We start from the raw sequence: 27,496 nt of genomic DNA, 5'->3' as shown, positions 1-27,496 counted from the left end.
TTAATTTGTGTAATGCTCGAGTTTATACTGTAGTTACGCGATATGAACCGGGCTGCTCTGTTTTGTATCCTTTCCGTCGTATTTATTAGGTAATTTGGTGAGGGGACCAAATTGGGAAGGCGAATTCTAACTGAGGCAAAATGAATGTTTGGAAAGCGAGCTTTCGAATGTTCGGCGGGGCATTTCGCAAATTGCGTCGTAGATAGCCCAGAGAACGTGATGCTTTGGCGCATGTAGAAGTGATGTGTGTGGCCCATGAAAGATCCTCTGTAAGAACAACACGAAGGTACTTATATGATGAAGTGTGAGAAGCATAGTGTTATTAAGATGATACGAGTATTTAGAATTTAAACATTTTCGGCTGAAGCACATCACCTCGCACTTTGTAAATTTTAGTGTCATGAGCCATTTGTTACACCAGTTAGCGATAAGGTTAAGATCTGCTTGAAGTTTCAAGTGATCGTCAGTCGTGTGAATAGGACGGTAGATTATACAGTCATCGGCAAAAAAGCGGATGCAGGAAGTAATCTGGGTGGGTAAGTCGTTAATGTAGATTAAGAAGAGTAAGGGGCCGAGGACGCTGCCTTGTGGCACACCAGAACTGACAGAAGAAGGCGGGGAAGAGAAATTGTTAACAACAGTAAACTGTCCTCGAAAAGAAAGGAAATTATGAATCCAGGATAATGTTAAAGAGTCAAGTCGTAAGGCAGATAATTTAGAAATTAGGCGACAGTAGGGCACTCGGTCAAAAGCTTTAGAAAAGTCAAGAAAGATACAGTCAGTTTGAAGGCTGCAGTCCATGTTAAAGTGCAAGTCAGTCGTTAGTTCGATCAATTGCGTGTCACAAGAAAATCCCTTCCTAAAACCATGCGGATTAGAAAAAAAGAAATTGTGAGCTTCTAGGTGGCTCCACCCGAGCCCTTCAGCTTCGCAACACACAACGACTGGCCACCCTGGAAACAGCGAATTCTTTGCTTCCGAATTGTGTCTGGACTAGACGGGAAGCCAGAAAAGAGTCAAGCATATGTATTGGTGTATATAATGAGACCTCAAGCTGAGGATATCTTTAAAACGTTCAAACTTGAGCCTGGCGACAAGAAGTTTGAGATTGTACTGCAGGAGTACGAGGCCTACTTTGTTCCTCGACGAAAGACGATTTATGAAAGGGTCAAGTTTAACATCCGTACGCAACAAGACGGCGAATCCGTCAAGGATTTTGTTACTGCACTGCACGCGCTTGCTTCCACGTGCGACTACGTGGAGCTGCGAGAAGATTTAATTCGCGATCGTCTCGTGGTGGGTCTCCAAGACCGTAAGATCTAGAGAGCTCTGCAACTCGATTCGGACCTATAACTACAGAAAGCATTGTTGGTGGCACGATACTACGAGAGCGTCAACCAACAGCAGGCAGAGCTTCACCGCGTGCGAGAACAGGAAGTTCACCAAACAGACTCCCCGAGGAGTACGCGACAAGTGGGGAAGAACGTGCCTCCGCCTGAAAGTGGAGGCAGCGTTCCCAAACCATGCGGCTGGTGCAGAAGAAACAGGCACGGACGAGCGGCCTGTCCAGCGGAAGATGCAGCCTGCAGAAAGCGCGACAAAAGAGGACACTTCGAGGCAGTTTGCCGTTCAACCAGAGCTGTCAGGAACCTCGAAAATCGGACCGACAAATCAGGCTTCCTCGGAGTCGCATCCCATTCATCCGCTTACAGGTGGGAAGTTGCCGTTGTTGTTGAATCCTCAAATGGGGTATTTAAAATACATACTGGCGTGGACGAAACGGTTATTCTGGCGGATCTCTTCACTCGCATCTTTCCCGCGATGAAACTTCAACCAGCAAGGCGCCGGCTTCAGGGACCTGATGGTAAATCCCTTGCCATGCCTGGTATGGCTGCCATGGATATGACGTTTGCCGGAACGAGCAGCCGCGAGGACGTGTACGCACTTCAAGGCCTCCGAACCCCTCTTCTTGGGAAACCGGCGATAGAAAGGCTCTGCGTACTACTACAAATCAACGTAGTGAAGAAACTGGACCCAGAATCTGACATTCCACAAGTGTTCCAGGGACTGGGAAACTTCAAAAAACAGTATGACCTCAAGTTGACTCCGGAAGCAAAGCCTTTCGCCCTGTCGTCCCCACGGAGAGTCCCCCTGCCTTTGTTCGAAAAAACAAGAAAAGAGCTCGAGCGGACGCAAGCACTAGGCGTGATTTCTCCTGTCACCGACCCTAGTACATGGTGCGCACCTATGGTTGTCGTTCTTAAACCCTCGGGTGCTGTTAGAATCTGTGTTGACTTCACGGAACTCAACAGATACGTTCAACGAGAATGGCATCCCATCCCGGCCGTCGAGTACACCATCGGAATGCTACGGGGAGCCAGCACGTTTTCGAAACTCCACGTGAACTCCGGTTTCTGGCAGATACCGCTGAGTAAAGGGAGCAAAGAATACACAACTTCTATCCCGCCGTTCGGACGCTTTTATTTCAACCGACTTCCGTTCAGAATTTTGTCGGCCCCCGAACATTTTCAAAGACGAATGGGACAGGTTCTTTCAGAACAGGAGGGAGTCGTCTGCCACATGGACGATGTGCTTATGTGGGGTGCCACGCAGGCGCAGCAGGACGAGCGGCTTCGGGCAGTGATGAACCGCCTCCGCACAGCAGGCATTACTTTGAACAGAGGTAAGTGCGAGTTCAGTATCACCCAGATTTCATTTTTGGGTCATACAATCGGGAACAATGCAGTGCGTCCCGATAAGCAAAAGCTTCACGCGGTGACAGAAATGCCAAATCCAATACCCAAGACAGAGTTACGGCGCATGATGGGCATGGCAAATTATCTGGCCCGCTTTGTGCCACGCATGCCGCAAGTCCCTCAGCCTCTTTCTTCCATGATGAGCTCAAGACAGGATTTTGTGTGGGGTCCTACGCAGGAAGCTGCCTTCAAGAAGTGGAAGACTCTTCTTTCATCGGACCCTGTCCTGGGAATCTACGATTCAAAGATGGAAAAAGGGGCCACAGCAGACGCCTCATCGTACGGTCTTGGAGCTGTCCTGCGCCAAACGCAAAAAGACGGTCAGTTCAAAGTGATTTCTTATGCTTCCAGAACTCTTACAACCACAGAGCGGCGATATGCCCAAATTGAAAAAGGACTTGCCCTAGTGTGGGCTAGTGAAAAGTTCGGTGATTACCTCGTAGGAAAGCGCTTTAGCCTCGAGACAGATCACAAACCACTCGTATCTTTGTTTGGGTCAAAAGAAAATGACGAACTAACAAGAGGCTACAAAGAGCGCATGCATCTGATGCGCTACACGTATGATATTGTGTACGTTCCAGTCCAGGACATGATGGTGACAGACGCGCTTTCTCGGTCACCTCTTCCACAAACGGAATCCACGGAATTGGAGGACGAGACCCAGAGCTATCTGCGATTGGTGGTTTCGTCAATCCTGGTAACCGCGCCGAGTTTACAGCTTATCGCCCAGGAGCAAGATCAAGACGTGGTATGTCAAGCTCTTATCAACCTTTTCGCCAAAGGCTGGCCAAGCCGTCGAGACGTTGGGGTTGACCTGATGCCATACTGGAATGAGAGGCAAAGCATTGCCCTTGTTGAAAACGTGCTTATGTGCGGCTCTCGGATAGTGATCCCATCGACACTACGGCAACCCATCATTAAATTAATTCACGAGGGACACTTCGGCATCGAGAAGTGCCGGGCACGTTCCAAGAGCTCAGTTTGGTGGCCAAGTATCGACGCAGACATTGAACGACTCATTAAGAACTGCCACAGGTGCCTCAAGCAGAGCACCACACGCCGTGGTTGCTTAGTGGCTATGGTGTTGGGCTGCTGAGCACGAGGTTGCGGGATCGAATCCCGGCCACTGCGGCTACATTTCGATGGGGCGAAATGCGAAAACACCCGTGTACTTAGATTTATGTGCAAGTCAAAGAACCCCAGGTGGTCGAAATTTCCGGAGTCCTCCACTACGGCGTGCTTCATAATCAGAAGGTGGTTTTGGCACGTAAAGCCTCATAATTTCTTTCAAGCAGAGCAGCAACCGAAAGATGCCTCTGCAACAGACCAAGTTTCCAGATAGGCCATGGGAGCGCATTGGGATGGACTTATTCTTTCTTGAGGGAAAATGGTCGCTGATCATCACAGATTATTTTTCACGATAGGCGGAGCTCGTACCGCTGAATAAACTGACTTAATCAGCAGTAATAGCCCACTGCAAATACATTTTCGCCAGACACGGGATTCCGGAAGTGGTTGTTTCTGATCATGGGCCGCAATTCTCAAGAGCCGTCGGCGCTGAGTTTTGAAAGTTTGCATCAGAGTACAACTTTCAACACCTGACGTCTAGTCCTCATTACCATCAGAGAAACGGCATGGCAGAGTCCGCCGTGAAAATTATAAAGGGCTCCTTAAAAAAACTGCTGACGCTTATAAAACTCTTCTGGCCTACAGGAAAAGCCCACTGAAGAACGGATACAGCCCCGCCGAGCTGCTCATGGGGAGACGACTGCGCACGGCCCGGCCCACATCCAGCGAAAGCCTCCAGCCTAGGACACCAGACTTCGAAGAAGTGGCAGCTTTCGAAAGGTCACAACGTGAGCGCCAGAAGAGAGACTGCGACCGACGCCACGGAGTGCACGATCTGCCCGAACTGTCCGAAGGAACAGACGTATGGATCATAGACCTCCAAAGAGAAGAAGTCGTTCGAGGAAGCGCCGACGAGTCCAGATCGTACTGGGTTGACCCCGGGGAAACTTCTCTACGCAGAAATCACACGCATCTTGTCCCGCTGCCTCCTACTACTTTAGAAGATGACGGAGGAACAACGCAACTAACAGCGGAATCACCAGAAATAGGCAATGATGAAAGAATCATCGCGCAACAGTGTAACAATTCATGTCACAATCGCACACGAAGCGGAAGGTGTGTGGTTCCTCCAGAACGATTTCAAGCTTCGTAACAAAAGTGGCTTCACTGCGAAAAAAAAAACGAAGATGTGTGATAAGATAGCTCGCCAGCTTAGGCAGCGTCAGCAGTTACAGCGCCGCTGTCGCACTAGCGATGCGGTCAATAAAAGCCTCTGCTTTATTTATACATTTATTTATTTATTATTGATACAAGTACCTGTAGCGCCACAAGGGCATTATTGCAGGGGGGGACAAATTGAAGAAAAGTGAACATGTGAAAAAACCTTGATACAGCAGAGCACAGGTGGTAAAAGTAACAAAATACGTAACATAGATGAGTCATCTCGACGGCAAAACGGTCTTGTGAAATGCGGTGCAAATTTTAAAGACAAAAATGGAAAGGGTACACTATCGCATGAAGTGCAATGCCAGCCAAATTATATAAAGAAAACGGGATAATATACTACGACAGACTGCGTGACAATAAAGACAGAAACTCTGAACACGTTTTACATTCACCAATGCTCCTGGGAAGCCTATTCCAGTGTGCGGAAACATGCGGAAAAAATGAATTACGGTAGACATCAGTACGACAGCGCATTTCAAGGACTTTCAGCTCGTGATCACATCGTTTAGAGATGAAGTGGGGAGGGAAAATGTACAAGTTCTTGTTTATTCCTGTGAGATCAAAGTAGATTCGGAAAAAAGTTCTAATTTTGCAGTTAATCGGCGGTGTGCTAGTGTTTTCCAACCAAGGTCCTCTTTAAGCAATGTAATACTGCTACGGAAGTTATAATTACCAGAAACAAATCTTGCAGCGCGGTTTTGGACGCGTTCGAGCTTTTCTGTAAGTTTAGAGCTTTGAGGGTCCCATACCTGGCAAGCGTATTCGACTCCCGGACGAACATTTGTTATGTAAAGCAGTTCTTTTGCTTTCTGGGGGGCGTTATAAAAATTATGTCTAACAAGGTTTAGTATACGAGATGATTTTAAGGTTAAGTATTCAATGTCTGTTCCATGTTAAATTTTCTGAGAAATATACCCCGAGGTATTTGTAGTGTTCGACCTTTTCCAGAAGTAGTCCGTCCTATTTATACACTGATCTCACAGGAAAGCGTTTACGGGTGAATGACACAAGTTGGCATTTAGCTTTGTTCAAAGACATGCCCCACTTAATGCACCAAGCTTCTTGGTAATAAACGTTCTTTGGTTGTTGCTGGTTGACGTTGCTCGTTGCTCGTTGGACGCAAACATCTTTGCATCTGTTCGCGACGTAAACATGGATACCTTTGTGATCACTAATTGATGAAAATAAGTTATATGTGATAAGCTCTCAGGATTCGTAGTTAGTAAAGAATCCAAGATATTAGCACTGATGCCAGCAACACGCGTTGGTTCCCTTACTGAGTCAGATTGGCATTCTAACATACTTCTACAAAATCCTTTAGTTCTCCGTGGTTCGCACCTCAGGGAGCTAGTTTCAGCCAGTCGATACCGGGATAAGATAAGATAGGAATAAACTTTATTTGTCCAACGGTTATAGATGTTGATGCCCGGGGCTAGGCTGCCAGGGGTCCATCACCCGAGGAAAATCTTTCGAGATCCTCGGCAACGGCCCTGTCCCGCTGAACGACCCACTCCTGGTCTTCGGGTGCCTCGCTCAGGAGGGCGGCTTGCCATCTCTCACTGAGGGTCCTGCTGTTGTCTTCCCCCTTCCTCCTTGTCCTTCTTCTTCATGGCGTTGGCATTCCCAAAGCATATGGGCCACATCAGCCCGTTCGTGCTCGCACCACGGGCAACCGGGCGACGGGTGCAGCGCGGGCCACAGGCGGTGCAGGTGGTAGGGGTTGGCGAAAGTGCCCGTCTGCAGCCGTCTCAGGTCGACCACCTGGGACTTGTCTAGGCGCCCGTGGGGTTGTGGATATTTTCTTCGTTCTTTCCTATAGTGGCCAAGCACCTCTCTGTACGTTGCCGGAAACTCCTTGACATCGCAGTCGGCGTCCGCGTGATGCCCAGCTCCATCAGCCGCGATTTGTGTTCTGTTGGTGAGGACAGCGGCCGCGCCAGACGGGGTGGCCACCGCCGTCGTCGTCACTCCTCCGCTGGGGTCCCGCACAACAACGGCAGCGGCTGCCCTCTGGGGGACCGCGTCGCGGCGGGCAAGCTGCCTCGTGAGGAGGTGGGCGCGCTCGTTGTGGTTGGGTGGAGTGTCGGTGCGTCTTCGGCCGTTAGCATTGTTGTTGTCATTATTGTCGTGACTGTTGTTGTTGTTACTGCCAAGCTCCCCGACGTGCGTGGGGAACCACGTAAGGGACTTGTTGGTAATCATGCCGGATTTGAAGTCCCCGGCCCGGACGTTGAGCATGCACGCCACATCCGCGCTCACCCAACCTTTGGTGTAGTTCCGAATCGCTGATTTGGAGTCGCTGATGATCAGGTTATCCTCCGTATCTCCGTGGAGTACCGCGAGGCCTATGGCCGTCTCCTCCGCTGCTTCGGCCGACGGCAGCCTCGCTGATGCCGTGACTCGGTTTGTTCTCTTTGTATCTGCGACTCGCCATGGAGAAGGCGGGCGCCGCCGCCGTCGGCCGGCCGTGTCGATGTTGCCGCTGTTGCTGCTGCAGTTTTTGTCGTAATACTAGTAGTGATGGTGGTGCTGGTAACTGCGGTTCGTCTCGCACATTCCCTTGTAGCGGTGGTGGTGGTCGACGTCCCTCGTCGCCATCAGAGTCACCGACTGGCCGCGGGTACCTGGCTTCTCGTCATGGAAGACGCCTTCTTGTCTTCCATGCTTCTCGAGGATTGCTACCGCCCTGCGTGTACGGCTTCGCATTTCATGCACCGGGTGCATATTCTTCGCCATGTTTCCCGTCTGTATGTCGTCCCTGATTTCTGGTAGCAGTGATTCCTTCAGTCCACGCGCCTAGTTATATCGAATCCCGAGCAAGTCTAGGATTCATCTTCCCGTTACGGTGCTCGAAGCCTCTCCAGCTGCGCGGTTCCCTGCACATTGGCGATCTCCTCGAGCGTGTTGTGTACGCCCAACTCGCGGAGCCTGTGGTTTGGCATGTACTGGGATACTCCCAGGGCAGTCTTGAAGGCCCTGCGGATTGCCACGTTCAGCTTGTCGGTTTCGCTCCTGTTCCAGTCGGTGTACGCGGCGACGTACCCTATGTGGCTCAGCACGTACGCCTGTATCAGCCTCGTAACGTTGTGTTCTTTCATTCCTTTCCTCCTGTTCGCGACCCGCCGCACGAGGTGTGTGGCGGCGGCCACTTTCTTCTGCAGTCGGGCAACCAGCTCCCGGTTGGCACCATTCTCTTCCAGCCACAGGCCGAGCACTCGCAACTTGGACACCATCAGTATTCGGGTGCCCTACCTCGTCGTGACGCGGACTCCCATACGACGGGCATCTAGCACGCCCTCGGAAGGGGTCATTTCTTGCGCGGCCGTTGGAGCAGGATCTCCGACTTGTCGGGTGAGCAGACGAGTCCCGTGTCTTCGAGGTGCCGCTTCACCTCCCGTACGGCCCACTGCAGTCGGTCTTGCATTTCACCGACGCTCGTGTTCTCCATGCTCCACAGCGTCACGTCATCTGCGTATATCGTGTGATTGATGCCTTCTATCGCGTCAAGACGCTCCGGCAGGCCGATCATGACGAGGTTGAAAGCATGGGGGATAGTGCGGAGCCCTGCGGCGTTCCCGCACCACCCATTCGGACCGTTCGTGGCGGGGCCCCGTCGATCTTGACTGTCGCCTGGCGCCCATTCAGGAAGCTGCTGACATATCGGTGGAACCTCACCCCAAGATGCAGTCGGCTGATCTTGTCCAGTATGGCCATGTGCTTCACAGCGTCGAAGGCGCTCTTGAGGTCTAGCCACAGCAGGGCGCGCACGTGCGTGCTCGGAGTGTTCACGACTTGTTCCTTGATCTGCAGCATGGCGTCCTGCGTGGAAAGTCCCTTTCAGAAACCGATGATGTAGGTGCCGAAGGCATCCTGCTTCTCGAGCAGCGTCGCCACCCTGTTAAGGCAGGCATGCTCCATCACGTTCCCGACGCAGGACGTGAGGGAGATCGGCCTCATGTTTCGGACCTGCAGCGGTTGGCCCGGCTTTGGTATCAGTATAACGTCCGCGGTCTTCCACTCTTGCGGAATTCGGCCCTCCTTCCAGCACGCTTTGATGTACTCGCAGAGCTTCTCGATGGCGTCGTCGTTCAGGTTCCTCGGGATTTTGTTGGTGATCTTGTCAGGACCGGGCGCCGAGTTGGTCTTCAGTAGCTGGAGGACCGTTCTAATTTCCTGCACGGTAAAGTCCACGTCCAGCTCCTCGTTGGGAGCCCCGCGTTATTCTGAGTGACTCTGCCCTTCCGAGCGCGCGAGGTACGTTTGCACGATCTCTTCGGCGAAAGCCTCAGGGTCGTCATTGTACATGTGCCGCAGCTTGGCCATCTCTGTACGGGGCGCCATTCTGGCGCTTGTCGGGTCGAGCAGGTGCCTGACAATCTTCCAGGTGCGTCCAGCGCTCATGTTACCGCTCATTGTGTCGCACAGCTCCTGTCATTCTTGCTCGCACAGGCGGGCGCAATGCGTCTCAATCTCCCGGTTGATTTCGACGATCTTCTTGCGTATCTTTCTGTTGAGTTTTTGCCTACTCACTCTCCGTTGCATGGATTTCTTGGCCGCAACGAGATGTGCTAGCCGGCTGTCCACTTTGGACGGTTGGGGAGCACCGTCGTCCATGGCTCCGCGGGATCTGTCTGCCTCTGCTTTGGTTGGTTCTTGTCACCAGTCCGTCCATTCGAGCTGATCGGTGGCTTTCTCTACGTTCGCGAGTAGTACTCTGCACCATTCGCTGATGTCTTCGACCGGGCCCTCCTTCCTGTCTTGTTCTCTATTTTTCCGGAATCTGTCCCAGTCTACGATTCTGGCCTTTCGGCAGACGTCCTCCTCGCTTTCATCCTCTCCCGCGGCCAAGCACAGGATCCTGTGGTCACTCCCCAGGTCCTCGAAGGACTTCGACCAAGTGACCACGCCCGCGCCTGATCAAACGGAGAGGTCGGGGGATGTGTCGCGGCAAACTCCCTGTCTGATCCTGGTGTGCGAAGCTGCTTCGTTGAGTACAGTCAGGCCGAGCTCGTCCATCAGTCCGGCTAGCCTCTTCCCTATCGGCGAGTCGGCTCCGTATCCCCATTGCGTGTGCGGCGCATTGAAGTCTCCACATATCAGCAAGGGACTGGAGGCAGCCTTGACCACCGCTTCGCGAAAAAGGGCGTCGAATGTATGAATGCGGTATCTTTGCGAGGGGAGCTATATACGTTGAGCATGAAAAGGCTGGTTTTCCTACTTCCAATTCTCGGCCCGACTTCGATCAGTACGTGGTCTATGTCCGACTCTTCGTGGAGCATGAGTTCGTGTTCAATGAAGGCCGTCCCGCGCTTAATCAGGGTGCACACTCTGACATCCCTCCCCATGCAATCGTAGGGGGGACCACACGTCACATAGCCCGGGATCTCTGCCCGGTCGAAAGGCTCTTGCAAGGCAATCACGACAGGAAGTTTGCTATTGGCAAGCCTTTTCGTGTATTGCACCATCGTTGTTTTCTCGTTTTTGAAGCTCCTGCAATTCCACTGCCAGACTATGCGTCTGTTGTCGGGCTTGCGGGACACAGCCATGATTTTTATGAAGAGGTGTTGGAGGGCACAACTGTCCGTGAGTCCCTCCTGCCCCGGTGTGGGTGGTGTCGGCATTGTTGTCGCTGGCGAGGGTGGCCGGTGCGTTTACCGCTTGTGAAGATGGTTTGCCGGCCCTTCCAGGCAGGTGCTGGTGATGTTGCTGTTGTTTCAGCTGCATCGTCCCGCGTTCCAGATCTTCAATTCGCTTATTCAATGCCGCGAGTTCGATGCTAACCGCTGCGTACTGCGCGTTCCGTCCCACGTTGGATTCGTTCAGCCTTGTCAGGAGTATGTCAAACATTCGCTCCGTCTTGTCCGTCAGTTTGTTCACCATCTCTGCAATCGCGTCTATCTTTCTGGCTCCAGACCTGGGTCTCTTCAGTGCTTGTGCGTGGTCCAAAGCGTCTTCCGTAGGTGGCGCACCGCTTGTGCCCTTGTGCTTGGAGCCCTCCGTCGCCGGCACTTCTTCTTCGCCGCAACACATTTCCATCTGCCCTACTTCGCCTCCTGTCACGGTCGCATCACCTCGCTCGGCGGCCTCGCGGGAGGTGGAGGAGGAGATCCTTTCATGAGGGGATTCTCTCATGCCCTTCAAGATTTCGTAGAGCATCTGTTGTAGCTCATCGATTTTCGTCGCCGATTGTTCGCTCTGCTTTCTGGCCCTGCCCAGCTCTTCTCTAAGTTCCTCATTCTCTCGCTCCGTTTTCTCCATCGTCGCCGCCAGGAGAGAGTCGGGGGCTTCCCTCGTGCTGCCAGAAAGGTGGGTGCTCTCTACAAAGTTTCCATTTCTTCCCGCGACTATGTCGGACCAGATGACCTTGCGCGGCCTTGTCTGTATCTCGCCATGTGTGGCCCGCACGCCATCTGGCAAGGGGCGGTCTCGGTTCGATTGCGGCTTCCACTCCGACTCCGGCTTCGACTTCTGTTCTTACGTCTGTTTCGACTTCGGCTACGTCTTCTTATAGGTGAGAGGAACCCGGATCTCGAGCGACTTTGGCCTTTTCTCTGCGCTATACTGTTCCCCGATGGTGATGGGGTCCGCTGAGGGGTCCTCTTTCCTTCTTCTCGTGTGTGTTCCCTTTCTTCTCTGCTTCTCACGCGCCACCTTCTCTCCTTCACTATGTGTGGCAACTTATATTTTGCCTTGCACATTCGGTCGGCCGTTGGCTGCGCCTCGCCGCAGATCCGGCACTAGGGCGTGCAATCGTGTTCGATGCTCGGGTTCTTCAATCCGCAGGCCAGGCATGGTTAGCCGCCGTGGTTGCTCAGTGGTTATGGTGTTGGGCTGCTGCAGGAGGTCGCGGGATCAAATCCCGGCCACGGCGGCCGCATTTCGATGGATGCGAAATGCGAAAACACCCGTGTGCTTAGATTTAGGTGCACGTTAAAGAACCCCAGGTGGCCAAATTTCCGCAGTCCTCCACTACGGCGTTCCTCATAATCAGAAAGTGGTTTTGGCACGTAAAACCCAAAAAAAGAAGGCCGGGCATAGTTTGATCTCTGGTCTTGGGCATACGTCGGGCCTAGCCTGCCGCACTCTTTGCAAAAGTCAATTTGTTTCCGATACAATGATACTCTTATCATGATGCTCTTATCATGAGCCCACGTGGGGACTCTCCCTCATACAGCAATATCATGGTGGTCGTACTGCCGAGCCGCTTGGCGTATTTAGCATACGCCAAGCGGTTTTTTCGGGTTCACCAAAGCATGCATACTTCAGGGGAATGTTGCGGATAAACTCTTTTGCCATTTGCTCGGGCGCGGAAACGTACGCGTTGGTCTCGTGCCTCTTTCCGTTGATCGTCAGAACCTTGATTTTAGCGATTTTCGTCGCAGTTGTCTCGCCCGGTGTGCTTATCACCAGAATGTTTTGCATAGGATTGGGACAGATCGTGATCATCTCGTAGTCGCCCACTACCGCTTCTTTGCGTATCACCTCGTCAAGATAATGAAAGATTATTTCTTGGCATGGTTTGGGGCGGGTACTCACATTTTTCCGGGCGGACGAATGCTATAACACTTCTCTTACAGTTTCCGATACGCTATCAAACACGTAGCGCTTCGGTCGGATGTGCAGGGTCTTGTAGCGCGGATTAAATGGTGCCGATTGATAACTGGCAAATGCAACGAGCTGCCTGCGAGCAATTCGAACTGCACGAGAAATATCTTCGCCAATACTATATTTGGTACATTTTAGTTTCCGGACGCTCGACAGGACAGTTTCTTTTATTTTGAAAAATGTGAATTGTGTTATTATTGGACGGGGTTTGTCGTTCGAATGATGTCCGAGACGATGGGCGCACTCTATCTCTTTTGTGTCGATGTGTGTGTGTATATATATATATATATATATATATATATATATATATATATATATATATCAGGCACGTACCCAGGAATTTTTTTCGGGGGGGGCCCACCACCTCCATCATCATCATCATCGTCGTCGTCGTCGTCGTCGTCGTCATCATCATCATCATCATCATCATCATCATCCTGTTTTATGTCCACTGCAGGACGAAGGCCTCTCCCTGCAATGCGATCGTGTGGCTCCTACCCTCGAAGGGGGATTGGCCAAGAAATGGGTGGATTATTCCAAAATGATATAGAGCATAAATTTCCTAATATCTATGCGAATAGCATTAAATAGAGTTGAATTACCGGCTAAAATAAAATCAGGAAGGTGCTGTTGAATGAGAAACAATTAATTTAAAAGTAATAAAGAAATAGAATTTAGCAGGGCATTCGTTTAGATTCTGTAAGGAATGTTTGGACAGCGAAGCATGCATCCCTGTGGCTGAGTCCCAAAGTGGACGCCCCGAACGAAAGAATTGCAGGTTCTGTCAAGTCCAGGCCAATTCTTCGAAAAGGTATCTCCAACAATGTTTTTCTGAACGCAGCAAAGCGGCGGCAAGATAAAAGAAAGTGCTGTATCGTCTCCTCCTCCTCACAAAAAGAACAAAGGGGAGAGGGAACCAAACCCGACCTGTATAAATAGAAATTTAGGGAGGAAATGCGGCAGCGTAATTTGGTGAGGCAGACTTCAAGCATCTTTGTGTAACAAGATTCGCTATGCCATGGAAATGCCAGGTGTTTATACTCTGGAGAAGCTGTCAAATGTGGGTTTCTGGGTTTCTGTGAATTTCAAATGTGGTTTCTGTCAAATAGGAGTTTCTGTATCCTGTTCATCACTGTTTCTAAGTGAGGTATCGTGACTCCTCTTGGTACTGTATACAGGTCAGCTTAGAATTTTTTCGCTGCTTTTACTATATCTTCAAGATTGCTGATGATATTCCCCTTTTTATCTTTTAGTGCATACATCATGGTTTGTCCTATGCCAGGTTTCTTTTTTACTGATTTCAGGCTGCGTCCATTTTTTACGGCTTCTTCAGTGTTTCTCATGTTATAGTTTCGAATATCAGCTATTTTCGCCTTGTTGATCAGTTTTGACAGTTCCGCGAATTTCGTAACGCTGTGCGGCCGCCAGTCCCATACAACCGCGTAGAGCGCAGGACTCTGCGATTCTAGACGTACTGCGCTCACCGCGAAAGGCTAGAAAAACACCCACATAAGCACAGCAGAGAAGTGGCTACATGAGGCGGTTCGATCGATAACTGTAGAAGCGTCATTCAAAACAAGTAATTGTTCTCCACTTCCGGCAGCGTTTTCTCTACTTCCTTTTTCAATAAAAAGATGTTGATCCATAAGTAGTCTCATAAACAACGCTTAACTTTTTTATGATTAGCTTTTGCTTGCAGTTTGGTTGTTGCCTTGGCTCTCTCCCTTAGTAAATCGCTTAATTTCTCAACTCCTTGCGATTTTCGTTTCCAGTTGCCAATTTTGCACGAAAAGTGCTATACAGTTAGGGAAAAACAGACGAGGTAACGGGCGACAGTCATCTTGCTTATGGGTTTAAGGGTTATTGCAGGGTTTCATGATGGACGCTCTTTCACATTATTTTATTTCTCACCTTATCTAACCCATATCACGTGTATATGGTTTCGGGAATCTGCCAGAGTCGCGGCGAGCCGTAACTCAAGAAAATAATGAAGCAAAGGGAAAGGTTAAACGCAATTGGCATTTTCTCCGGCCGCAACTCGTTCCATGAGAGTACAGACCAGCTGAGTAACAGCCGCATCCCTCTCCTGGTCCCAGGATCAGCCTAAACAAAGAAGGTTGAACTAACAAAAGCAACAGCTATGCGCATGACGGTTGAATAGATGGTGACAACTGAACGCATCTCGAGTTAATCGCGCTGGTGCGGAAACTATGAGAAACCTGTCCTTCACATTACAAGAGGTGCCGATAACTACCGCCGTCTAAAAGGAGTGAAAAAGGCAGCATAATGCTGACCGATGAACAGCTGTCAAGACTCAACATTGATCTGGTGGCGCTTTAGGAATGTGTGAGGAGTGGTGGCGTGGGTGGGGAGGGGGGAAGGGTATGCCACCTAATTTCGGGGGGGGCCCGGGCCCCCCCCAGGCCCCCCCCTGGGTACGTGCCTGATATATATATGTATATATATGTACGTGCCTGATATATATATGTATATATATATATATATATATATATACATATATATATGTATATATATATATATATATATATGCTCGCAGCAATGTATAATGGTAAGTTGTTCTGATTGTGCGTACGATTTAGCTGTAGTTTCAGGGAGACTGTAGAATACCAAGTTGTTCCGTCTCGTTCAGTTTTCGGCATCATCAAAACGTGCCCCTGACAGTGACAGTGACAAGAACTTTATTGGATTGTCCTGAGGAACATGATTGGGGGGAACCGAAGGCTCCCCGATCAAGTTGGTGGCTCCGCCCACGACGGGACAGGGAGATGGTGACTCTCCGCGACGTCGCGGGCCCTCTGGACGGCCTGTAGTTGGCTTGGGAAATCCGAGCTCCTCAGCAAGGCGTCCCACTTGGACTTGTTATGAAAGTCGGAGCCCGCGTTGTACGGGCACAGCCAGAGCATGTGGTCGAAGGAGCAGCACGCGTGACCGCATTTGGAGCACGATTGAGGAAAGTTTGGGTCTATCCAACTAAGCGCTCTCGGAGTGAGGTACGATCTCGTCTGTAAAAGCCTGAAAGTAACAGCCTGAGCTCTGTTCAGTTTCGGACTGGGGGGAGCGAATTTCCTCCTGCTGTGTCTGTAATGTGACGTAATTTCGTGAAAGGTTGTCTAAATTAGCCCGTGAAGGTATAAAGATTGAGCCCGTGCCGAGGAACATCCACCCAATATATAACGAAGGTCGCAGAAGAGCGCGGGCTAGAGCCATCCTTCAACGAATAGATCCTTACAGGGCAGATGCATTCTTCGTAGACGCCGCCAAATATGGCAGCGAAGACAAGTTTGCAATCACGGTCGTTGACGCGCGCGGAACGCTTATCAGCGCCGCATCAATCTACGCCAAACACGCGAACGAGGCGGAGGAAACCGCGATAGCCTTGGCTCTTCAAGCCGCAAAAGGCCCGGCGTCCATTTTTCTCCGACTCGCGCACGGCGGTAAGGGCTTTCTCGTCCGCTCTAGTTTGTAAACACGCAGCCGACATCGTTAACAGATGGTTTCGTATTAATACGCGAGAACAAACTGCAGGTCATATCACCATAGCATGGTTCCCTGCCCACATGGACGATGCAACTAACCGAGCGGGTTGCAACCCTAACGAGCGGGCCAACTGCCTGGCTCTAGTTTTAAAATAAAGCGAGTAGCCTCACTTGCGTAGGCGCGGAGATCTTCTGTATCTGTTGTGTTAGATGGCTTTCGTAATGGCTCTCAAATTTGGCCATACGTTTGCCGAGGTCAGATACATTTCTGTCTGTCGCTAATAACTGAGATTTTAGATCTTGAACTTCCTAAATAAGCTTGGACTGGCTAGTAGATATCTTCTTTAGTTCTTCGAGGATAGCTGCAGTATCCGGATTGGGGTTAGTTTCTATGTCACCGGAAAGTAGGAGTAGCACCGGAAAAATGACATGAAAACAATTAGCAAGAGCAGCGTTAAGGCACTGTGGGCTTGGCAACTGTACTAAGAAGTAGTTGTTAGACTCTTTGGCAAAGAGGTTGAAACGTTCACGGAACTGCATTACGAAGACGAAAGGATTAGTGGCCTGCGCAGTGGCAAAGCCGCCAAGTCCAAAAAGTTCCACTGGTGGCTGCACCTGCTACATAGCTGGTGACGGCGCTTCCCATTCTGCTGCGAGGGGCGGGTAATCCAAGGACGAGTGTGTCGTTCCAAGGACGGGTGAAGCGTTGGCAGTGGCTCGTTGACGGGCGCCTGATACATCTACGCTGAGATGGGTAGGTAAATATGAAGGTGCGGTCAGTGGCGTAGTCTCCAGTCCAGGAAGGAAAAGACACGCGATGAGTGGTCCGAGCACCTGCATTGCGAAGACGAAAAGATTAGGGGCCTGCGCAGGAGCAAAGCCGCCAAGCCCGAGCAATTGCTACGATTGGGTGGATGTCTGCTTTTCCCTTTAATATTTACTTCCCTCCACCTTGCAGCTGTCCGCAGAACTATTACGTCAAACACTTACCTTTGTTTCGAGTTGTCTATAAATTCGAGTTCGCCCTGCCATTAGCTAGCCGCCTGGTTAGCTCAGATGGTGGAGCGGCTGCCCCGGAAAGGCGGTGGTCCTCGGTTCGAATCCCGGACCAGGACGAATTTTTTTGCGAGGCTTTTCTTTCGAGGAATCCGTATGGCTTTTCTTTGTAGCAATTGCTACGATTGGGTGGATGTCTGCTTTCTCTTTAATAAATAGGAAATTCAAGAAGTTAGTCAAGCCGAGGAGCCACCAACTAAAGGAAAAGAAAGCCACTCGGAACGGAGCACTAGAAACAGTGCCACGAGAAAGAGGCGTAGGAATTGTGGCAGAGAAGACGACACGGCCGAGTAAATCTAAAGCCACTAATCCGTGTTGGGAGTACAGAGAAAGATTTAGAAAGGCGCGTTTGTCGGTTACAATGTTTCGAGTCAGGGCGCGTCCGAGTCATCAGACGAGGTTGAAAAGGTAGCGACGTTCGGTGCGGAGGAGGACAAAAGTCAAGGGGCAGTTATGTTCCCCCTCGTCTAGTCCTTTTCCTGGTAAAGCCTATCTGACAGGAGAGAACGCGGCGGTCAGGGGACGTGACGTGGTCATACCAAGCAGTGCATTCCTAGGGCAATACCATAAAGGCAGGTGGACAGCGTGAAAGGTATCGGAGCTCTGCAGCGAGGGGAATGACATGGGTGCCTTTTGTATTCCCGGGTTAACAAGTTTGACAGAAGCTTTCAGACAACGCCCGCCTCGAGTAAGGCTTAAGGAAACGCTTTTCTCGGGCACAAATTTTGGAAAGTTTGTTTTTTCAATATGTCACTCTTTTTTAGCGGATAGGCTGCATTTTTTTTTTCATGCACTTGCACCGCGAAGTATAGGTCATGCATTGGAAACCTGTAGGGCGCGCTTGAGTAGCAGTTCCCTTGTCATAAGTGGTCGCGAGCTCTTATTTTTTTTGAAGAAAGACGCGTTATTTAGCAGAGACGCTGTTACCTGCGGGATTTAGTAAGCTTTAGTACATGACACGCCTTTGAGGCATGTCATGCTCAGACACAAGGAAGCAAACTGTTGGTGCGTGTCTCGCACGTGTATTCATCAGACAGCAGCGTTTTAATTGGGAACATTGGTTGCACTTACTAGACAATCACATGATAGAAGACAGGACAGGCGCAAACTAGCAACTGAGGTTTATTCGAGAAAAAACACTTATATATCACACCAAGCCAGCGCAGGCGATTCGGGGTATCAGCAGCATAATCAGGAAAAACCAATGGCGTGGCTTACCTAAACATACTATCTAAGAAACGTGCCTCCCTATTGTAGAGCATGACCGATGTGTCACTGATGCATGCTTGTCCCTTCTTTTTTATATAATATGATTCAAGAAGTTCTCGTGCTTTTTCATTATGGCACTTCCGCAGGATCTTAACTTGGTCGAGCAGAGGCCTGCATTTGTGGTCTAATCAATGCATGGGTAAATGACGTTGCTCCCGGTTAATAATTGATCTTTCGTGTTCTCGGATTCGCACGTTCAAACAACGGGCCGTCTGGCCTATGTAGGTTTTGCCGCATGTCAGGGGAATGTGATATACAACGCCGACTTGGCAATCTAAATAGGTGTTCTTTTGTTTCATGCCGCAGCCACCTTGCTTCTTTCTGGCGTGATGTCTCCCAATGCGGGCGCAAAGGTGACTCAGCTGGCAGGGAGTCGAGAAAACGAGTGGGACACCATGCTTGGTTGCTATCTTCTTCAAATTATGTGCTGTTTTGTGAACATATGGGATTACAACTGGCTTTGAAGCTTTCTTGACAACATCAGAGTTTACTTCTTGGGGTGCTTTTAGCCTCTTTTCGAGCGTTTCAACCACTGCCAGCAAAACCACATCAGGGAAGCCAGCCTCTTTCAGCCTGGAAATTTGCATGTCGAAGCTAGCCTGCATGGCATGCGTACATGACTTCTTCAAAGATTGCTCAATAATTTGTTTAGCAATTGCCCTTTTGGTTATTTTAGAGTGAGCTGAATCATATGGTAATAGTTGTTTTTGTGAGCGAGGGCAGAAACAGCTACAAACGTGCTCTTTTCCAAAGGTAATAAAACTAAAGTAATGTTTAACAGTCTCGGAAGAGAACAGCAATTTACAATAGGTAGCGAGGCACTGGAAGTGGTAAGGGAATACATCTACTTAGTGCAGGTAGTGACGGCGGCTCCGGATCATGAGACTGAAATAATCAGAAGAATAAGAATGGGCTGGGGGGCGTTTGGCAGGCATTCTCAGATCATGAATAGCCGATTGCCATTATCCGTCAAGAGAAAAGTCTATAATAGCTGTGTCTTACCAGTACTCACCTACGGGGCAGAAATCTGGGGGCTTACGAAAAGGGTTCTACTCAAATTGAGGACGACGCAACGAGCTATGGAAAGAAGAATGATAGGTGTAACGTTAGGGATAAGAAGCGAGCAGATTGGGTGAGGGAACAAACGCGAGTTAATGACATCTTAGTTGTAATCAAGAAAAAGAAATGGGCATGGGCAGGGCATGTAATGAGGAGGGAAGATAACCGATGGTCATTAAGGGTTACGGACTGGATTCCAAGGGAAGGGAAGCGTAGCAGGGGGCGGCAGAAAGTTAGGTGGGCGGATGAGATCAAGAAGTTTGCAGGGACGGCATGGCCGCAATTTGTACATGACCGGGGTTGTAAGAGAAATATGGGAGAGGCCTTTGCCCTGCAGTGGGCGTAACCAGGCTGATGATAATGAGGAGGAGTGGTGGCGTGGGCGGGGAGGGGGGGTATGCCACTTGCTTTCGGGGGGTGCCCGGGCCCCCCCCCCCCCCAACCCCCACCCCCTGGGTACGTGCCTGACTGTGAACGAAGATGGACAAGTGGTAGTAGCCATGTTGGTGCGAGGGCAATTCCAGTCTGAGGCGGTAGGGAATAAAAAGGAGGCTGTGAAGGTGGTTGTCCGTGCACGTGGGCGCGCTACTTGAAGTGGCTGGCTGGTGCGATGAGACATGCGTACTGCTGCTGCGATGTAGGGCTCTTGATTAGGGGAAAAAAAGAAGAACTTGTAGTACAGGGCAAGACTGGAAATGCGACGTCGACATGAAAACTTTGACAAGCCGGATTCTGATTTCAGAGATGAAACAATACCGTCTTATGGGTATGAGGTATGAATGAATCTAAGAGCACGGCATTGAACTGATTCTAATGTATCGGTGAGATGTGCTTGATGCGGGTTCCAGATGGCTAACGCGTATTCCACTTTCGACCTGACAAGTGACTTATATGATAGTAATTTTACATCCGGTGGGACATGCCGTAGATTCCGGTTTAGGAAACTTAAGGTTTTGTTAGCCGCAGACATAACGCTAGTGACATGTGCGCGCCAGGGGGGTAACTGATTCTAATGTATCGGTGAGATATGCTTGATGATGCTTAATTCGGGTTCCAGATGGCTAACGCGTATTCCACTTTCGACCTGACAAGTGACTTATATGCTAGTAATTTTACATCTGGTGGGACATGCCGTAGATTCCGGTTTAGGAAACTTAAGGTCTTGTTAGCCGCAGACATAACGCTAGTGACATGTGCGCGCCAGGGGGGTAACTGATTCTAATGTATCGGTGAGATATGCTTGATGATGCTTAATTCGGGTTCCAGATGGCTAACGCGTATTCCACTTTCGACCTGACAAGTGACTTATATGATAGTAATTTTACATCCGGTGGGACATGCCGTAGATTCCGGTTTAGGAAACTTAAGGTTTTGTTAGCCGCAGACATAACGCTAGTGACATGTGCGCGCCAGGGGGGTAACTGATTCTAATGTATCGGTGAGATATGCTTGATGATGCTTGATGCGGGTTCCAGATGGCTAACGCGTATTCCACTTTCGACCTGACAAGTGACTTATATGCTAGTAATTTTACATCTGGTGGGACATGCCGTAGATTCCGGTTTAGGAAACTTAAGGTCTTGTTAGCCGCAGACATAACGCTAGTGACATGTGCGCGCCAGGGGGTAACTGATTCTAATGTATCGGTGAGATATGCTTGATGATGCTTGATGCGGGTTCCAGATGGCTAACGCGTATTCCACTTTCGACCTGACAAGTGACTTATATGATAGTAATTTTACATCCGGTGGGACATGCCGTAGATTCCGGTTTAGGAAACTTAAGGTTTTGTTAGCCGCAGACATAACGCTAGTGACATGTGCGCGCCAGGGGGGTAACTGATTCTAATGTATCGGTGAGATATGCTTGATGATGCTTGCTGCGGGTTCCAGATGGCTAACGCGTATTCCACTTTCGACCTGACAAGTGACTTATATGCTAGTAATTTTACATCTGGTGGGACATGCCGTAGATTCCGGTTTAGGAAACTTAAGGTCTTGTTAGCCGCAGAGATAACGCTAGTGACATGTGCGCGCCAGGGGGGGGGGGGGGGGGGAGGCAACTGATTCTAATGTATCGGTGAGATATGCTTGATGCGGGTTCCAGATGGCTAAGGCGTATTCCACTTTCGACCTGACAAGTGACTTATATGCTAGTAATTTTGCATCTGGTGGGACATGCCGTAGATTGCGGTTTAGGAAACTTAAGGTTTTGTTAGCCGCAGAGATAACGCTAGTGACTTGTGCGCATAAAGGGGGGGGGGGAGGGAACTGATTCTAATGTATCGGTGAGATATTCTTGATGATGCTTGATGCCGGTTCCAGATGGCTAACGCGTATTCCTCTTTCGACCTGACAAGTGACTTATATGCTGGTAATTTTACATCTGGTGGGGCATGCCGTAGATTCTGGTTTAGGAAACTTAAGGTTTTGTTAGCCGCAGAAATAACGCTAGTGACATGTGCGCGCCAAGGGGGGTGGGGGGGAACTGATTCTAATGTATCGGTGAGATATGCTTGATGATGCTTGATGCGGGTTCCAGATGGCGAACGCGTATTCCACTTTCGACCTGACAAGTGACTTATATGCTAGTAATTTTACATCTGGTGGGACATGCCGTAGATTCCGGTTTAGGAAACTTAAGGTCTTGTTAGCCGCAGACATAACGCTAGTGACATGTGCGCGCCAGGGGGGTAACTGATTCTAATGTATCGGTGAGATATGCTTGATGATGCTTGATGCGGGTTCCAGATGGCTAACGCGTATTCCACTTTCGACCTGACAAGTGACTTATATGCTAGTAATTTTACATCTGGTGGGACATGCCGTAGATTCCGGTTTAGGAAACTTAAGGTCTTGTTAGCCGCAGACATAACGCTAGTGACATGTGCGCGCCAGGGGGGTAACTGATTCTAATGTATCGGTGAGATATGCTTGATGATGCTTGATGCGGGTTCCAGATGGCTAACGCGTATTCCACTTTCGACCTGACAAGTGACTTATATGCTAGTAATTTTACATCTGGTGGGACATGCCGTAGATTCCGGTTTAGGAAACTTAAGGTCTTGTTAGCCGCAGACATAACGCTAGTGACATGTGCGCGCCAGGGAGGTAACTGATTCTAATGTATCGGTGAGATATGCTTGATGATGCTTGATGCGGGTTCCAGATGGCTAACGCGTATTCCACTTTCGACCTGACAAGTGACTTATATGCTAGTAATTTTACATCTGGTGGGACATGCCGTAGATTCCGGTTTAGGAAACTTAAGGTCTTGTTAGCCGCAGACATAACGCTAGTGACATGTGCGCGCCAGGGGGGTAACTGATTCTAATGTATCGGTGAGATATGCTTGATGATGCTTGATGCGGGTTCCAGATGGCTAACGCGTATTCCACTTTCGACCTGACAAGTGACTTATATGATAGTAATTTTACATCCGGTGGGACATGCCGTAGATTCCGGTTTAGGAAACTTAAGGTTTTGTTAGCCGCAGACATAACGCTAGTGACATGTGCGCGCCAGGGGGGTAACTGATTCTAATGTATCGGTGAGATATGCTTGATGATGCTTGATGCGGGTTCCAGATGGCTAACGCGTATTCCACTTTCGACCTGACAAGTGACTTATATGCTAGTAATTTTACATCTGGTGGGACATGCCGTAGATTCCGGTTTAGGAAACTTAAGGTCTTGTTAGCCGCAGAGATAACGCTAGTGACATGTGCGCGCCAGGGGGGGGGGAGGCAACTGATTCTAATGTATCGGTGAGATATGCTTGATGCGGGTTCCAGATGGCTAAGGCGTATTCCACTTTCGACCTGACAAGTGACTTATATGCTAGTAATTTTGCATCTGGTGGGACATGCCGTAGATTGCGGTTTAGGAAACTTAAGGTTTTGTTAGCCGCAGAGATAACGCTAGTGACTTGTGCGCATAAAGGGGGGGGGAGGGAACTGATTCTAATGTATCGGTGAGATATTCTTGATGATGCTTGATGCCGGTTCCAGATGGCTAACGCGTATTCCTCTTTCGACCTGACAAGTGACTTATATGCTGGTAATTTTACATCTGGTGGGGCATACCGTAGATTCTGGTTTAGGAAACTTAAGGTTTTGTTAGCCGCAGAAATAACGCTAGTGACATGTGCGCGCCAAGGGGGGTGGGGGGGAACTGATTCTAATGTATCGGTGAGATATGCTTGATGATGCTTGATGCGGGTTCCAGATGGCGAACGCGTACTCCACTTTCGACCGGAAAAGTGACTTATATGCTAGTAATTTTACATCTCGTGGGACATGCCGTAGATTCCGGTTTAGGAAACTTAAGGTCTTGTTAGCCGCAGAAAGAACGCTAGTGACATGTGCGTGCCAAGGAGGGGGGGGGGGGGGGGTGCAACTGATTCTAATGTATCGGTGAGATATGCTTGATGCGGGTTCCAGATGGGTAAGGCGTATTCCACCTTAGACCTGACAAGTGACTTATATGCTAGTAATTTTACATCTGGTGGGACATGCCGTAGATTCCAGTTTAGGAAACTAAACCCTTTACTGCACCTTGTTGCATTTACGCAACATTCCGATGAACGGCGTTAAACACAGAAGTAAATTCCGTTTAAAGGGATACAGAATAAAAATCGAAGAATATAGAGAAAGCCCCACAATTGCATTCCTAAGACACGATTGTTATAGTATATAGTCAATAATCGGGTTACTTTTGAGCGGATGGCTTTATTTTTGACGCTCTTTGAGCGGCCACCGCGTCACTCGCAAAGCGCTCTCGACAAGCCAGCGGATCTGACGTCACACCTACCCTCAGCAGCCGCGGAGTGAACTGACCGGCTGCGCAGTTTTGTTTTCCTCGCGCTGCGCAGTGCAAAATGCAAAGTTCTAGTGAGAGTGATAGCATAAGCAGAGATTATGACACCGACTTGGATGAGCGGCCTACTGAACGACCACGAACGATAAAGGCGTATGCCTACGATCCATCTGCGTCGTCAAGCGAAATTGACGACGACCCGCCGCAGCAATCCCCCTCCGCGGTGCCGAGGGAGGACCAGCAAAGTGGTGTTTACACTGTGCATTCCGTGTACATGCGTTCGCCTCGAGAGATCAGGGGCGGCATCATAAGTGGAAACCAGATATAAACGCGGTTCCTGCGGCTCGGATTGCAAGCTCGCACCTGTCACGAATACGTTAGCGAGACGAGAGACGCACGCCTCATTGACAGTGTTGCATGCGTGGCGGTGCGCCCAGCGTGATTCACTCACGCAAACGCTTTGCCATGTTTGGTTTGAACAGAGCGAGGATGCTTATGCCTCAGGCTATGCAATGTCAGGCGACGTAAGGAAATTACTCTGCGTTCTGCGCAAAGCGGCTTGCTCCGCCCGCTTGGGTGTATATATGTTATGGGTAGCCGCTAGCGCGTAAAACATGAAAGCTACCAATGCACAATACAGGTGGCATGAGTACACACTGTACAAAAAAAACATAGAAATCGTTGAAGATATTAACGCTTGTATACCTCCCTATACTTACGCCATCGGCGCAGGTGTGGCCGGCGGCGTGAGCATGACAGTCGGCTGCCGACTCTCGCGCGGCAGGTGCTTGATGTGCGCAAGTAGCTGTTACTGAGAATATATGCGATGAAGCAACGGGTGAGGATTGAAGCCAGGCATGTGCAGTGACTGAAGTGCGCCTCTGTAAGCAGGGATCGTGTTGTTATTCACGGAGTGAACGAATACATGCGCAGCGGTTTCAGCGTCTCGTTGTTTCATCGCAGCCGAGCACTCCTCCCCTTGGTACAACCGAGATGGCGCCACCAGTCTCATGTCGGCGAATTTTTTTTTCGTCAGCCGTCGCTTCAGACGATGCCGATTTCGATTCATTCTGGCAGAATTGGCCAAACACATGGCTCAGAACATCGTACAAACGACAAATTACGGTCAAACAGCCCCTGTGCGCAAAACTACAGCGTGAACAAGCCAGCGGTTCACGGGAGGATTCATGAGTGGTACGCGAGAAAAAGACTACCGCTGCCTGCCATTTTCACATGCGCACAGCAGACCCTCGGCATTCTGAGGCGTTGACACGACTGCTCGGCACATCAAACCACAAGTCCACGAGATGAAAGACGAGATTTTCGAACAGCTCACACTAGCATGCGGTGCGAATAGGACGGTCGAACAAAGAAAGCGCGTTACTGCAAACGTCAACTCGACCCTTCGCGCGCTCAGTGTGGACGATCGCTCGCAATGGGCCTCAAGGTGGGTAAGCGTGACGTGTATCCGGTTTTGCCGGAGCTTTCGGAGGAGGCCGGTAGGTGCTGTGATTTGAGAAAAATTCACTAAAATAATTACTTTTCGCTTACTTCTCATCAGAAAGAGTGTTGTTTTGGTCGCTCTTGGTGCGACAGCTATCACTGGAGACAGAAATCTCGGCGACCATTTTTTTATTCACTATCCCTTTAAGGAACCTGTATTTTGCCATTTTGATGACACCGCACAGACTTTCTTGCACACATACGCTAGCGGCTGTAGTGAACACAAAAATGCCGCGGATAAGCCGCGGGGCTGCCAGCGCGGAACAGAGCCGACCGCAGTCGACCGTAGCCAGCCGGCCGCCGAGAGAGGGCCGGCGCACAAAGAATAAAGACCAGTTGGCACCGAGACTCCAAGCCCCACGCCTCGTCCCTGCTTTCCTCGCGCGTGTCAATAATTGGTGACCCGGACGTGATCGCCATGAACCAGCCAAGCGACGCCGACAGACACACGGTAGCCGTACTTGATGTCAAGCTACCTCCGTTCTGGACTGGCGACCCGGAACTTTGGTTCGTGCAAGTTGAGTCGCAGTTCTCTGCACCCTGCATCACTGCTGAAAGCACCAAATACCACCACGTGGTGGGTAACCTCCCGCCTGCGACGGCCAGCGAGGTGCGGCACCTACTGCTAACGCCACCCGCAGAGAACGCCTACCAGACGCTAAAAGAGACGCACCGTCCGCCAATTCCTTGCAAGAGATGCGAGAGGAAATTTCTCGCCTCGCAGACACCGTCGCAGCGCTGCACTGGAGCGGAAACCAGCGACCACGACAGCGTAGCGCATCACAACCACAACAACGTGGGTGTGCTGGTACCACCGCTAATTCGGCAACGCTGCACGGAACTGTGTGTCGCCCTGTGAAAATTCGGGAAACGCCCCGGGCCAGCACTGAGGGTGACCAGTGTCCCCGCCCCGCTGGACAGTCGCCCATCGGTTTTCTTCCTGACCGATCGGGAAAGAGGCGCTCGTTTCCTAGCCGACACAGGGGCGGAAGTTAGTGTCGTGCCGGCGTCGCCAGCTGACCGCAAACGACCGTGCGCAGCACCGTTGCAAGCTGCCAACAATACGACGATACCGACGTACGGGCAACGCTCCCTCTCGTTGGACCTGGGCATCAAGAGGACGTTTCTGTGGATTTTCGTCGTGGCTGACGTAAAATTTGCCATCCTGGGAGCGGACGTTTTGCGCGACTTCGGACTGCTTGTCGATGTCCGCAACCGGCGTTTACAGGACCCCATGTCACAAGCAGAAGTGCGCGGGAAGCCATCCAGGCATCCACCCCTCAGCCCCACGTTCGTAGCACCGCCTGGCGCTACACGATTCACCGGCATCATCGGCGATTTCCCCGATCTGAGGCGGCCACCACGGGCCAGCGCGGCCGTCAAACACAATGTATGCCACCACATTGTTACGACAGGCCCACCAGTTTACGCACGCCCACGTCGCCTGTCCCCGCAAAAGCTGCAAGCAGCTCGACAGGAATTCGACCACATGCTCGAGCTCGGCATAATCCGCCCGTCCGCTAGTCCGTGGGCGTCTCCACACCAGGTGACTGGCGACCCTGCGGCGACTATCAAGCCCCCAATCAAGCAACCGTGCGCGGCCGCTATCCTGTACCTCACATTCATGATGTCACGTCCAG

The 27,496-nt window shown here is 50.4% G+C and overlaps 1 long non-coding RNA gene across 2 annotated transcripts in view; it reads right to left on the bottom strand.

The window, feature by feature from the left end:
• Positions 1-27,496, bottom strand: part of LOC135915573 (uncharacterized) — a 162,421-nt gene that overhangs the window by 67,710 nt on the left and 67,215 nt on the right. The window contains exon 5 of one of the 2 annotated variants that reach the window (XR_010568657.2): positions 15,302-16,987. The exons of the other annotated variant lie outside the window; for it this stretch is intronic. This is a non-coding gene — a long non-coding RNA (uncharacterized lncRNA). Of the gene's footprint in view, positions 1-15,301; positions 16,988-27,496 lie in introns of those variants that run through there. 2 annotated transcript variants of the gene reach the window in all.

The sequence above is a fragment of the Dermacentor albipictus genome, chromosome 9 (genome assembly GCF_038994185.2).
Source record: "Dermacentor albipictus isolate Rhodes 1998 colony chromosome 9, USDA_Dalb.pri_finalv2, whole genome shotgun sequence".
Classification (NCBI taxonomy): domain Eukaryota; kingdom Metazoa; phylum Arthropoda; class Arachnida; order Ixodida; family Ixodidae; genus Dermacentor; species Dermacentor albipictus.
This window is presented reverse-complemented; position numbering and strand designations above follow the sequence as displayed.